This window comes from Tachypleus tridentatus, unplaced genomic scaffold, assembly GCF_004210375.1.
Source record: "Tachypleus tridentatus isolate NWPU-2018 unplaced genomic scaffold, ASM421037v1 Hic_cluster_2, whole genome shotgun sequence".
Taxonomy (NCBI): domain Eukaryota; kingdom Metazoa; phylum Arthropoda; class Merostomata; order Xiphosura; family Limulidae; genus Tachypleus; species Tachypleus tridentatus.
In genome coordinates this window covers 60,073,101-60,086,122 of record NW_027467782.1, presented here as the reverse complement: position 1 = coordinate 60,086,122, position 13,022 = coordinate 60,073,101, and positions in this window count along the sequence as shown.

The window sequence follows — 13,022 nt, the reverse complement described above, 5'->3', positions numbered from 1 at the left end:
CAATTGCTGAAATATTATAAAAATTAAAATAGTAACCAATCTTCTTCTGTAAAAATACGAACACCTGCTGAAATATTATAAAAATTAAAATAGTAACCAATCTTCTTCTGTGAAAATACGAACAATTGCTGAAACATTATCAAAATTAAAATGGTAACCAATCTTCTTCTGTGAAAATACGAACACCTCCTGAAATATTATAAAAATTAAAATAGTAACCAATCTTCTTCTGTGAAAATACGAACACTTGCTGAAATATTATCAAAATTAAAATAGTAACCAATCTTTTTCTGTGAAAATACGAACACCTCTTGAAATATTATAAAAATTAAAATAGTAACCAATCTTCTCCTGTGAAAATACGAACACTTGCTGAAATATTATCAAAATTAAAATAGTAACCAATCTTCTTCTGTGAAAATACGAACACCTCCTTAAATATTATAAAAATTAAAATAGTAACCAATCTTCTTCTGTGAAAATACGAATACCTCTGAAATATTATAAAAATTAAAATAGTAACCAATCTTCTTCTGTGAAAATACGAACAATTGCTGAAACATTATCAAAATTAAAATGGTAACCAATCTTCTTCTGTGAAAATACGAACATCTCTTGAAATATTATAAAATAAAAATGGTAACCAATCTTCTTCTGTGAAAATACGAACAATTGCTGAAACATTATCAAAATTAAAATGGTAACCAATCTTCTTCTGTGAAAATACGAACACCTCCTGAAATATTATAAAAATTAAAATAGTAACCAATCTTCTTCTGTGAAAATACGAACACCTCCTGAAATATTATCAAAATTAAAATGGTAACCAATCTTCTTCTGTGAAAATACGAACACCTATTCAAATATTATAAAAATTAAAATAGTAACCAATCTTCTTCTGTAAAGTACGAACACCTCCTGAAATATTATAAAAATAAAAAAAGTAACCAATCTTCTCCTGTGAAAATACGAACACCTCTTGAAACATTATCAAAATTAAAATGGTAACCAATCTTCTTCTGTGAAAATACGAACATTTTTTTTAAATTTTATGAAAATTAAAATGGTAACCAATCTTCTTCTGTGAAAATACGAACACTTGCTGAAATATTATCAAAATTAAAATAGTAACCAATCTTCTTCTGTGAAAATACGAACACTTGCTGAAATATCATAAAAATTAAAATAGTAACCAATCTTCTTCTGTGAAAATACGAACAATTCCTGAAATATTATAAAAATTAACATAGTAACCAATGTTCTTCTGTGAAAATACGAACAACTCCTGAAAATATTTAAAAATTAAAATAGTAACCAATCTTCTTCTTTGAAAATACGAACAATTGCTGAAACATTATCAAATTTAAAATGGTAACCAATCTTCTTTTGTTAAAATACGAATACCTTCTGAAATGTTATCAAAATTGAAATGGTAACCAATCTTATTCTGTGAAAATACGAAAACTTGCTGAAACATTATCAAAATTAAAATAGTAACCAATCTTCTTCTGTGAAAATACGAACAATTGCTGAAATATTATCAAAATTAAAATAGTAACCAATCTTCTTCTGTGAAAATACGAACACTTGCTGAAATATTATAAAAATTAAAATAGTAACCAATATTCTTCTGTGAAAACACGAACAATTACTAAAACATTATCAAAATTAAAATGGTAAACAATATACTTTGAAAATACGAACACTTGATGAAATATTATGAAAATTAAAATATTAACCAATCTTCTTCTGTGAAAATACGAATACCCCCTGAAATATTAAAAAAATTAAAATAGTAACCAATCTTCTTCTGTGAAAATACGAACACTTGCTGAAATATTATCAAAATTAAAATAGTAACCAATCTTCTTCTGTGAAAATACGAACAATTGCTGAAACATTATCAAAATTAAAATGGTAACCAATCTTCTTCTGTGAAAATACGAACACCTCCTGAAATATTATAAAAATTAAAATAGTAACCAATCTTCTTCTGTGAAAATACGAACACCACCTGAAATATTATAAAAATTAAAATGGTAACCAATCTTCTTCTGTGAAAATACGAACACTTGCTGAAATATTATCAAAATTAAAATGGTAATCAATCTTCTGTGAAAATACGAACACCTCCTGAAATATTATAAAATTAAAATAGTAACCAATCTTCTTCTGTGAAAATACGAACACCTCCTGAAATATTATAAAAATTAAAATAGTCACCAATCTTCTTTTGTGAAAATACGAACACATCCTGAAATATTATCAAAATTAAAATGGTAAACAATCTTCTTCTGTGCAAATACAAACACATTCTGAAATATTATCAAAATTAAAATAGTAACCAATCTTCTTCTGTGAAAATACGAAAACTTGCTGAAACATTATCCAAATTAAAATACTAACCAGTTTTTTTCTGTAAAAATCAAAACATCTCCTAAAATATTATAAAAATTAAAATAGTAACCAATTTTCTTCTGTGAAAATTCGAACAATTGCTGAAACATTATCAAAATTAAAATGGTAACCAATCTTCTTCTGTGAAAATACGAACACCTGCTGAAATATTATCAAAATTAAAATAGTAACCAATCTTCTTCTGTGAAAATACGAACACATCGTGAAATGTTATCAAAATGAAAATGGTAAAAATTCTTATTCTGTGAAAATTCGAACACCTCTTGAAATATTATAAAAATTAAAATAGTAACAAATCTTCTTCTGTTAAAATACGAACAATTGCTGAAATATTATAAAAATTAAAATAGTAACCAATCTTCTTCTGTGAAAATACGAACACCTCCTGAAATATTATAAAATTAAAATAGTAACCAATCTTCTTCTGTGAAAATACGAACAATTGCTGAAACATTATCAAAATTAAAATGGTAACCAATCTTCTTCTGTGAAAATACGAACACCTCTGAAATATTATAAAAATTAAAATAGTAACCAATCTTCTTCTGTGAAAATACGAACACCTCCTGAAATCTATATAAAAATTAAATTGATAACCAATCTTCTTCTGTGAAGGTACGAACACTTGCTGAAATATTATCAAAATTAAAATAGTAACCAATCTTCTTCTGTGAAAATACGAACACCTCTTGAAATATTATAAAAATTAAAATAGTAACCAATCTTCTTCTGTGAAAATACGAACACTTGCTGAAATATTATCAAAATTAAAATAGTAACCAATCTTCTTCTGTGAAAATACGAACACCTCCTGAAATATTATAAAAATTAAAATAGTAACCAATCTTCTTCTGTGAAAATACGAACACCTCTCTGAAATATTATAAAAATTAAAATAGTAACCAATCTTCTTCTGTGAAAATACGAACAATTGCTGAAACATTATCAAAATTAAAATGGTAACGAATCATCTTCTGTGAAAATACGAACACTTGCTGAAATATTATCAAAATTAAAATAGTAACCAATCTTCTTCTGTGAAAATACGAACACCTCCTGAAATATTATAAAAATTAAAATGGTAACCAATCTTCTTCTGTGAAAATACGAACACCTCCTGAAATATTATAAAAATTAAAATAGTAACCAATCTTCTTCTGTGAAAATACGAACACTTGCTGAAATATTATCAAAATTAAAATGGTAACCAATCTTCTTCTGTGAAAATACGAACACCTCTTCAAATATTATAAAAATTAAAATAGTAACCAATCTTCTTCTGTGAAAATACGAACACCTCCTGAAATATTATAAAAATTAAAATAGTAACCAATCTTCTTCTGTGAAAATACGAACACCTCCTGAAATATTATCAAAATTAAAATGGTAACCAATCTTCTTCTGTTAAAATACGAACACCTTCTGAAATATTATCAAAATTAAAATAGTAACCAATCTTCTTCTGTGAAAATACGAAAACTTGCTGAAACATTATCAAAATTAAAATAGTAACCAATCTTCTTCTGTGAAAATACGAACACTTCCTAAAATATTATAAAAATTAAAATGGTAACCAATCTTCTTCTGTGAAAATACGAACACCTCCTAAAATATTATAAAAATTAAAATAGTAACCAATCTTCTTCTGTGAAAATACGAACACCTTGCTGAAATATTATCAAAATTAAAATGGTAACCAATCTTCTTCTGTGAAAATACGAACACCTCTTGAAATATTATAAAAATTAAAATAGTAACCAATCTTCTTCTGTGAAAATACGAACACCTCCTGAAATATTATAAAAATTAAAATAGTAACCAATCTTCTTCTGTGAAAATACGAACACCTCTTGAAATATTATAAAATTAAAATAGTAACCAATCTTCTTCTGTGAAAATACGAACACCTCCTGAAATATTATAAAAATTAAAATAGTAACCAATCTTCTTCTGTGAAAATACGAACACATCTTGAAAGATTATCAAAATTAAAATAGTAACCAATCTTCTTCTGTGAAAATACGAACACCTTCTGAAATGTTATCAAAATTAAAATGGTAACCAATCTTCTTCTGTGAAAATACGAACACTTGCTGAAATATTATCAAAATTAAAATAGTAACCAATCTTCTTCTGTGAAAATACGAACAATTCCTGAAATATTATAAAATTAAAATAGTAACCAATCTTCTTCTGTGAAAATACGAACACCTCCTGAAATATTATAAAAATTAAAATAGTAACCAATCTTCTTCTGTGAAAATACGAACAATTGCTGAAACATTATCAAAATTAAAATGGTAACCAATCTTCTTCTGTGAAAATACGAACAATTGCTGAAACATTATCAAAATTAAAATGGTAACCAATCTTCTTCTGTGAAAATACGAACACTTGCTGAAATATTATCAAAATTAAAATAGTAACCAATTTTCTTCAGTGAAAATACGAACACCCCTCTGAAATATTATAAAAATTAAAATAGTAACCAATCTTCTTCTGTGAAAATACGAACACCTCCTGAAATATTATAAAAATTAAAATGGTAACCAATCTTCTTCTGTGAAAATACGAACAATTGCTGAAACATTATCAAAATTAAAATGGTAACCAATCTTCTTCTGTGAAAATACGAACACCTCCTGAAATATTATAAAAATTAAAATAGTAACCAATCTTCTTCTGTGAAAATACGAACACCTCCTGAAATATTATAAAAATTAAAATGGTAACCAATCTTCTTCTGTGAAAATACGAACACTTGCTGAAATATTATCAAAATTAAAATGGTAACCAATCTTCTTCTGTGAAAATACGAACACCTCTTGAAATATTATAAAAATTAAAAAAGTAGCCAATCTTCTGTGAAAATACGAACACTTGCTGAAATATTATCAAAATTAAAATGGTAACCAATCTTCTTCTGTGAAAATACGAACACCTCCTGAAATATTATAAAAATTAAAATAGTAACCAATCTTCTTCTGTGAAAATACGAACACCTCTCTGAAATATTATAAAAATTAAAATAGTAACCAATCTTCTTCTGTGAAAATACGAACAATTGCTGAAACATTATCAAAATTAAAATGGTAACCAATCTTCTTCTGTGAAAATACGAACACCTCTTGAAATATTATGAAAATTAAAATGGTAACCAATCTTCTTCTGTGAAAATACGAACAATTGCTGAAACATTATCAAAATTAAAATGGTAACCAATCTTCTTCTGTGAAAATACGAACACCTCCTGAAATATTATAAAAATTAAAATAGTAACCAATCTTCTTCTGTGAAAATACGAACACCTCCTGAAATATTATAAAAATTAAAATGGTAACCAATCTTCTTCTGTGAAAATACGAACACTTGCTGAAATATTATCAAAATTAAAATAGTAACCAATCTTCTTCTGTGAAAATACGAACACCACCTGAAATATTATAAAAATTAAAATGGCAACCAATCTTCTTTTGTGAAGATAAGAACACTTGCTGAGAGGTTATCAAAATTAAAATGGTAACCAATCTTCTTCTGTGAAAATACGAACACCTCTTGAAATATTATAAAAATTAAAATAGTAACCAATCTTCTTCTGTGAAAATACGAACACCTCCTGAAATATTATAAAATTAAAAAAGTAACCAATCTTCTCCTGTGAAAATACGAACACCTTTTGAAACATTATCAAAATTAAAATGGTAACCAATCTTCTTCTGTGAAAATACGAACACCTTCTGAAATATTATCAAAATTAAAATAGTAACCAATCTTCTTCTGTGAAAATACGAACACTTGCTGAAATATTATCAAAATTAAAATAGTAACCAATCTTCTTCTGTGAAAATACGAACAATTCCTGAAATATTATAAAAATTAAAATGGTAACCAATCTTCTTCTGTGAAAATACGAACACCTCCTGAAATATTATAAAAATTAAAATAGTAACCAATCTTCTTCTGTGAAAATACGAACACCTCCTGAAATATTATCAAAATTAAAATGGTAACCAATCTTCTTCTGTGAAAATACAAACACATCGTGAAATATTATAAAAATTAAAATAGTAACCAATCTTCTTCTGTGAAAATACGAACACCTCCTGAAATATTATAAAAATTAAAATAGTAACCAATCTTCTTCTGTGAAAATACGAACACCTCTTGAAATATTATAAAAATTAAAATAGTAACCAATCTTCTTCTGTGAAAATACGAACACCTCCTGAAATATTATAAAAATTAAAATAGTAACCAATCTTCTTCTGTGAAAATACGAACACCTCTTGAAACATTATCAAAATTAAAATGGTAACAAATCTTCTCCTGTTAAAATACGAACACCTTCTGAAATTTTATCTAAATTAAAATAGTAACCAATCTTCTTCTGGGAAAATTCGAACTCTTGCTGAAATATTCTCAAAATTAAAATAGTAACGAATCATCTTCTGTGAAAATACGAACACCTCCTGAAATATTATAAAAATTAAAATAGTAACCAATCTTCTTCTGTGAAAATACGAACACCTCTTGAAATATTATAAAAATTAAAATAGTAACCAATCTTCTTCTGTGAAAATACGAACAATTGCTGAAACATTATCAAAATTAAAATGGTAACCAATCTTCTTCTGTGAAAAAAAAACATCTCTTAAATATAATAAAATTAAAATGGTAACCAATCTTCTTCTGTGAAAATAAGAACACCCCCTGTAATGTTATTAAAATTAAAATAGTAACCAATCTTCTACAGTGAAAATACGAACACCTCCTGAAATCTATATAAAAATTAAATTGGTAACCAATCTTCTTCTGTGAAAATACGAACAATTGCTGAAACATTATCAAAATTAAAATGGTAACCAATCTTCTTCTGTGAGAATACGAACACCTCCTGAAATATTATAAAAATTAAAATAGTAACCAATCTTCTTCTGTGAAAATACGAACACCTCCTGAAATCTATATAAAAATTAAATTGGTAACCAATCTTCTTCTGTGAAGATACGAACACTTGCTGAAAGGTTATCAAAATTAAAATGTTAACCAATCTTTTGTTAAAATACGAACACCTCTTCAAATATTATAAAAATTAAAATAGTAACCAATCTTCTTCTGTTAAAATTCGAACACTTGCTGAAATATTCTCAAAATTAAAATAGTAACGAATCATCTTCTGTTAAAATACGAACACCTCCTGAAATATTATAAAAACGAAAATAGTAACCAATCTTCTTCTGTGAAAATACGAACACCTCTGAAATATTATAAAAATTAAAATAGTAACCAATCTTCTTCATTGAAAATTCGAACAATTGCTGAAACATTATCAAAATTAAAATGGTAACCAATCTTCTCCTGTGAAAATACAAACATCTCTTAAATATAATAAAATTAAAATGGTAACGAATCTTCTTCTGTGAAAATACGAATAATTGCTGAAACATTATCAAAATTAAAATGGTAACCAATCTTCTTCTGTGAAAATACGAACACCTCCTGAAATATTATAAAAATTAAAATAGTAACCAATCTTCTTCTGTGAAAATACGAACACCTCCTGAAATCTATATAAAATTAAAATGGTAACCAATCTTCTTCTGTGAAAATACGAACACTTGCTGAAACATTATCAAAATTAAAATGGTAACCAATCTTCTTCTGTAAAATACGAACACCTCTGAAATATTATAAAAATTAAAATAGTAACCAATCTTCTTCTGTGAAAGTACGAACATCTCCTGAAATATTATAAAAATGAAAATAGTAACCAATCTTCTACTGTGAAAATACGAACACCTCTTGAAACATTATCAAAATTAAAATGGTAACCAATCTTCTTCTGTTAAAATACGAACACCTTCTGAAATGTTATCAAAATTAAAATGGTAACCAATCTTCTTCTGTGAAAATACGAAAACTTGCTGAAACATTATCAAAATTAAAATAGTAACCAATCTTCTTCTGTGAAAATACGAACACTTGCTGAAATATTATAAAATTAAAATAGTAACCAATCTTCTTCTGTGAAAATACGAACAATTCCTGAAATATTATAAAAATTAAAATAGTAACCAATGTTCTTCTGTGAAAATTCGAACAATTACTGAAACATTATCAAATTTAAAATGGTAACCAATCTTCTTTTGTTAAAATACGAACACCTTCTGAAATATTATCAAAATTAAAATGGTAACCAATCTTCTTCTGTAAAAATACGAAAACTTGTTGAAATATTATAAAAATTAAAATAGTAACCAATCTTCTGTGAAAATACGAACAATTGCTGAAATATTATCAAAATTAAAATAGTAACGAATCATCTTCTGCGAAAATACGAACACTTGCTGAAATATTATAAAAAGTAAAATAGTAACCAATCTTCTTTTGTGAAAATACGAACACCTTCTGAAATTTTATAGAAATTAAAATAGTAACCAATTTTCTTCTGTGCAAATACGAACACTTGCTGTAATATTATCAAAATTAACATAGTAACCAATCTTCTTCTGTGAAAATACGAACTATTGCTTAAACATTATCAAAATTAAAATGGTAACCAATCATCTTTTGTGAAAATACGAACACCTCCTGAAATATTATAAAAATTAAAATAGTAACCAATCTTCTTTTGTGAAAATACGAACACTTTCTGAAATTTTATAGAAATTAAAATGGTAACCAATCTTCTTCTGTGAAAATACGAAAACTTGCTGAAACATTATCCAAATTTAAATAGTAACCAGTTTTTTTCTGTAAAAATACGAACAATTCCTTAGATATTATAAAAATTAAAATGGTAACCAATCTTCTTTTGTGAAAATACGAACACCACCTGAAATATTATAAAAATTAAAATGGTAACCAATCTTCTTCTGTTAAAATACGAACATCTCTTCAAATATTATAAAAATTAAAATAGTAACCAATCTTCTTCTGTGAAAGTACGAACACCTCCTGAAATATTATAAAAATGAAAAAAGTAACCAATCTTCTCCTGTGAAAATACGAACACCTCTTGAAACATTATCAAAATTAAAATGGTAACCAATCTTTTGTTAAAATACGAACACCTCTTCAAATATTATAAAAATTAAAATAGTAACCAATCTTCTACTGTAAAAATTCGAACACTTGCTGAAATATTCTGAAAATTTAAAATAGTAACGAATCATCTTCTGTGAAAATACGAACACCTCCTGAAATATTATAAAAATGAAAAAAGTAACCAATCTTCTCCTGTGAAAATACAAACACCTCTTCAAATATTAGAAAAATTAAAATACTAACCAATCTTCTTCTGTGAAAATACGAACATCTCCTGAAATATTATAAAAATGAAAAAAGTTACCAATCTTCTCCTGTGAAAATACGAACACCTCTTGAAACATTATTAAAATTAAAATGGTAACCAATCTTCTCCTGTTAAAATACGAACACCTTCTGAAATGTTATCAAAATTAAAATGGTAACCAATCTTCTTCTGTGAAAATACGAAAACTTGCTGAAACATTATCCAAATTAAAATATTAACCAGTTTTTTTCTGTTAAAATACGAACACTTGCTGAAATATCATAAAAATTAAAATAGTAATCAATCTTCTTCTGTGAAAATACGAGCAATTACTAAATCATTAACAAAATTAAAATGGTAAACAATTTACTGTGAAATTACGAACACTTGATAAAATATTATAAAATTTAAAATATTAACCAATCTTCTTCTGTGAAAATAGGAACACCGCCTGAAATTTTATAAAAATTAAAATAGTAACCAATCTTCTGTTCTGAAAATTCGAACACCTCCTAAAATATTATAAAAATTAAAATCGTAACAAATCATCTTCTGCGAAAATACGAACACTTGCTGAAATATTATCAAAATTTAAATAGTAACCAATCTTTTTCAGTGAAAATACGAGCAATTACTAAATCATTAACAAAATTAAAATGGTAAATGGCTGACTAGTATGCCACGTAGATTTTGTGCTCAATGTAAAGTTTATATTAAAGTTGGTGATAAAGCCCTTCATTGCTCTGGTGAGTGTCAAAAATGGTATCATTTAAGATGTAAGAACTTAACTGAACAGGATTTGGAATATTTAAATGAAATTGGGAAAAGTTATGAATGTGATTTTTGTTTGAAAAAAAGAAAGTTAAGCCTAAATAGTGAAACTCCATTAAGAAGGACTGTGTCCATTTCGTTAGAGGGGAGACAGTTAATCTTGTTGAGAATAGTGAGCTTGATTTAAATATGGGGGAGGCAGATATGAAGTGGCTTAAGACAAAAGTTACTGAAATTTTGTCAAGACTTGATGACTTTCACTTAATTAAAGTAAAGGTCGAAGAATTAGTGACTTCCTTTCAATATTATTCAGAGAAGGTAGAAACTATGAGTGAGGATATCACAACTTTGAAAGCTGAAGTTAAGGAGTGTAAACAGGAAAATAAAACATTAAAGCATGAAAATGAAGAATTGTGGAAGGAGATGGCAAGTTTTCGGAGGAAGATGTGTGAAGCGGAACAATATTCTTATAACTATAATGTTTTGATTGGAGGTATTCCAGAGAAGCCTAATGAGAATTTGCAAGAAGTTGTTGAGAAGATTACAACTACTTTTGGGGTTGACTGTGCTCCTACAGATATTGACACTGTTCATCGTATAGGAAAGAAAACAACTGAAAATAAGAGTCCGAGACAGATTGTTGTTAAGTTTTGTCGTAAGCAAATTAAATTTGATCTGCTTAAACTTAAGAAAACTAAATTTCGCTCTCTTAATACTAATGATATTAAGGTCTGTAATGAATCTTATCCAGTTTATGTTAACGAACATCTCTCCCCATATTATCGTGATATTTTCATGCAAGCAAAACGAAAACAGAAAGATCTTGGCTATAAATTTCTTTGGGTATCGAATGGTAATATTCTTATTAGGAAATCAGAAACTACTCAGCCCATTGTTTTACGTTGCTTGATTGATCTTAATAATTTATAAATACTGCAATGGCTGATGATTTTGATGATATTGTTGGTGTTACACCAACTTTGTCTTCTCTTTCTGATTTACCAAATGTTTTTTCTGTTGGTCATTTAAATTTAATACATGTTAATATTCGAAGTCTTACTCAAAATTTTGACCAATTTCTTGTTTTTTTACAATCAAGCGTTGTTAAATTTCATATAATAGCTTTTTCTGAAACTTGGTTTGTTGAGGATGGATTTGTTTCCTTTTCGATTCCAGGTTACTCCTTTTATTCTTCATCTTCTGGTCTAAATAAGGCTAGTGGAGTGGCAGTTTTGTTAAATTTGAGATACTGACTATGATAAAGAAGTGCAGTACATTAAGTCTGATGCTTTAATTTTATTTTGTATGATTCAAAATAAGAAATTTAATCTCTTTGTTGTTTATCGATCTCCTAGATTGCCTGTATTGAAATTTATTGATGAGCTTTCATTAGAATTGAATTTATACAAATATGATATTAATATACTTGTTGGTGATTTTAATATAGATGTTTTGACATTTGATGATGTGTGTTATAAAAATGCATATTTTAAGTTTTTGTCTGAGAACAATCTTCGTATTATTATTTCTTCTCCTACACGGATAACCAATGTTACTAATTCTTGTATTGATCATTTTTAATTAGTGGAAATACTATTAAAATTGTTATTCTTATATTGTTGAGAGTTTTTTGACCGATCATTTTCCAATTGTTTTATGTATAGACATTTTATCGGATCTAGAACATGTCTCAAATGTTCAAAAGATTAAGTTTAATGAATTGAGTTCTTGTTTGAATTTTTCAGATTGGTCCTGTGTTATGAATTGTTCTGATGTTAATGTTGCTTATGATAATTTTGCTGAAGTGTTAACTGATTGTATTCAAAGTTGTACTACTACTGTTTCTGTGTCACGAAAGTTTAGAAAAATTAAGCCATGGATTACCAGTGAATTGGTTTTGTTAATGATTAAAAGAGATAAGTTAAAAAAGAAAGTACATCAATTTCCTGATGATATTTATCTAAAGATTAGATTTAAGTGTTTAAGGAATTATGTTGTTAGCTTGACCCGTAAGACTAAATGGACTTATTATCATAACCTGTTTAAGAATGCTAAAACTATTAAACAGAATTGGAATATTGTTAACTCTATTATTGATGTTAAAAAAAAAAAAAGAAATTTTGTAATTTTGGTACTACTGATTTATCTGATTTGAATTATTTTTTTGTTAATGTTGCTAAATCTACTTGCTCCAATCCTAAATTTTGTTCTCAGGGCATGCCTCCTGCTCCTTCTTCTTCTTGTTACCTATATCCTGTTACTGTATCTGAAACTATGAATAATATTTTCTCCTTATCAAATTCAGCTTCTAATGGTGTAGATGGTGTTTCGGTTAAGATTTTGAAAGCTAATGCTAATCTTTTGCACCAATTTTGACTTTTTTTAATTAATTTATCTTTTACTCAAGGGAAGTTTCCTAATGCTTTAAAGTTATCATTGGTCATTCCTATTTATAAATCTGGTAATATTTCTGATTTTACGAATTATAGACCTATTTCCTTATTAATACATTTCTCTAAACTATTTGAAAAATCTATGA